Consider the following 3,369-nt stretch of genomic DNA (forward strand, 5'->3'; position numbering starts at 1 on the left):
CTTTCTCTTCAGGCAAAAGCATCTACTTTCTGACAACTCTTCCCCTCTTTTGTGAATCCCACGCAGCCCCCAACTCCAAACCACGAGTCTCGGTGCATCTCAGGAAGCCCAGCTCTGAGCTGCGTTGGGGGCATCGCCCGGTCCTGTGATGTGCCTCGCCTCAGACCTCTCTCCTCCAGCGTTTCTCTTCTTCCCCCTTCCGAGACCTTTGCCAGATCATCAGATGAGATGAATAGGATTGCAGTTTCCATCACTGACAGGGAGACAGGCAATCCTAGAAATTCCCTACTGGGCCACTGGCTCAGAGAGTCACACATCTTAAAAGAACTCTATACAGGGAGCCTTTAACTGGTATGCCTAACACCGGTTACCACTCAGCCCTGTGACCTTCCCCCAGTGATTCTGGATTCCTGTTTTTTCAACTGGAAAGCGAGAGGCTTGGATGATTTGATGTCTGAGGTCTCTTCCACTTTGACAATCAACAACCCAAGTGGCCCTCTGGCCTCTATGGCCTGCAAAGGGCTGAGCCCTGGGAGGTGTCCCTGGCGTGGCCTCCGGTCCCTGCTCTGCCTGCCGGGCTGCATTCACCTTGGTGTCATCTCCCTGATGAGATGGCCAGGAGCACAAATCAATATAAAAAGATGCTGCTCAAGCCTTGGTGACCATGTAAATTTGCCCAGATACTGCCACCTACCAGCGTCCAGCTCCTGCGGTCATGGTAGCTGTACCCCTGTTCAGTGGTTCTCCAGGTAGAGGCCGATGGGGGTGGCAGGCTTAACTTTGAGCCCCCTTTGCTAAGAGAGCAAAGGCTCTATCTCTCCCATTTCCTTCTGCAGGGAGATTGTCCATATGTTCATCTTTTCTGTGTGACTCTTTGTGTATAGGATCTAAAAAGCAGGATGCTGGAATGAGTTGCACTATCCAGAGGGCATATTAGGAGACGTGTTTTTCTCGCAACACACTTGCCTTTGTATCCTAAACTTTACTGTCCACATGCTACTTTCATGAATTGTCCTACATCCACTTACCACTTGCTCTATTAGGTACTTAGATTTCTATTTAGCCTCCTCATAAGCAGTAACGTCCACGAAATCATTTCTTTGTTATAAACCAATTGTATTTCAATACAAAATAAGTAATAAATAATCTGTGAGGATTTTCTTGGTGTTTCCTGAACTTGGTTTCCTAGGGCTGCTGTAACAAATTTCCAAAAACTGTTTCAAAACTGATGTGAGAGGCAAAGCTTCTCTTCTATTAATTTTTAAAAATTTTCATGTACAAATGATTTAGAAAATGTTAATTGTCAAATCTGTCTTCAAAAGTAGGTTAGGCACCATTCAAGGTCCTGGGAGTTTGTGGGCACAGTTTAGAGACATAGTACCAGCTTCTAGCAAGCATGATCACCCTATCTTTCCCCCAACCCTTTTCTGCCTTATTCAGAGAGAGATGAATGTTTTTTTCAAAAAGTATGGAATTTGGAATCAGATGGAGAGTCATTAAATTCTGATGCTCTCATTTATTACCTGTGTGATTTAAGCCAATCACTTCTCTAAGCCTCAATATAATAGTGTCCACATTGTTATGTTGTTGTGATGGTTAAATGTGTGTGTGAGCTTGCACACATATATACATACACACAGAGTTCCTAGCAATTGCCTTGCATATAATAAATGCTTAAAAATATTAGGTCCATCTTTTCTTCCTTGCTACCATCAAAGCAGCATTCAGAATTACTTTGTCCATTCTCTAATTTCCTTCTAGGTTATCAGGAATCTTACGTTCTGTGTCTAATATCCCCAGATTCTCTGCTTCTTTTCCTTAATTCCTTCATTTCTGCCCTGCTTATGATTCCTTCTCAAACTCTGTCCTCTCTCTCATGCCTCCATCTCTCTTCTTTCAAGCAGTTCCCCCTTTCCATCTGCCACAATTTCATAGATCTGTGCCCTGTAAAGGAGCTAAGATAACTCAGAGAAGACTGTGGGCCATAAAAATTCTTACTTCTTTTGCTCTTTCATGAACTATCAATAGTCCTTTTTGTTTATTTGCTTGTTTAAATCATAGTATTGCCCCCAAAGTGTGAAGAAATTTATGTTATCTAATGCTGTGGAAAAATTCCTGGACCACGGTCCTATTAAATTTGACGGACATTTTTGAGCATCTGCTATATGCCAAGCAGTGCCCCAGCACTAGGGAGATAAAAAATAAAGCCAAAGTCTTCTAAAATGCTTACAGTTCAACCGGGCAGACAGACATATAAATACCTACTTTGAATATAAGTGTGCCTTGTGAGGCTTCAAACAGTGCATGTGAAAGAATCCCCTGTGCTTTTGTGGTCATGAGATTGTCTCGGGCTGGCCAGTCAAAGTACTCAACCTGCCCACAGCCCCCGCTGAGTGGGGAGCCCTGTTCTGCTGCCCCGGAGCAGAGCTTATTGGTTTTGTCTTCATGTGATGGATGTCCACATTTTTTTTTTTCTTAGCCACCCGTCATCGTGCCACTGTTTGAAACTTTGTGAGAGGCAGAGCCCATCTATCACTGATGAAGCCTGAAAGGCCGTATACTCTTTCCCATCCTCTGATCACCACCTAACACCAGTGTAGCTGGGGTGAGAGCATGTGACCTAGGCTTGGACAGTCGAATATACCTCCCTTGGACCTGGAATTGAAACTTGGTCACACAAAAGAACTGAGATGAGGAGAGTGCTTTCTGGAAGTGACTGTGACACTGTCCAGGTTCCAGGGGGGCTGGGGGACAAGCAGTGAGACCTGGTTTCCAGCGCCCAGTGTCAGTTACATGTCATGGCTTCTTCTGTTCAGGGATGGCAGGAGTATCCACCCTCAGCTAATTTGGAGGTATGACTTGGCTGCTGTTTTGGCTTCTCAGCCTCCATTTGTTTCTGTTCATTTTCTGAACCTCTCTCTGATCCAATATCCTTTCAATATATATTTTTTTCTTAAATGAGCCAAACTGGTTCTTAGCAACTAAGAATGCTTTGGCTGACTGCTGATACAAAGTCTCTACCTCAACAAGGAGAATGCTAGCTAACTGATCCAGGTAACTTCTCCTTCTAGGACATTCAAATTGGAAATATGTGAGTCGGTCAATCAGAACCCAGAACAGAAGCTAAAAACACACAACCAGGGGCTATGAGATAGCAGGGACTGTGTAGGCTGAAATTGTGAGTAAGTTATGAACAAGCAAAAGTTATAAGCTAGCAGAAATCAAAGCATATGCAGAAGGGAGGAAGAGGTGGTTGGCTGACAGCTGCAAGGAAGCAAAAGTCAGAGGCACTGAGTCCCCATGATGGGGAAGGAATGGATGAACCCCTGCTCTCCAAGCTTTAGATCACCCTTGAATTTGAACTGTTTT

Source organism: Bos mutus, chromosome 12 (assembly GCF_027580195.1).
Source record: "Bos mutus isolate GX-2022 chromosome 12, NWIPB_WYAK_1.1, whole genome shotgun sequence".
NCBI classification, from domain to species: Eukaryota; Metazoa; Chordata; class Mammalia; order Artiodactyla; family Bovidae; genus Bos; species Bos mutus.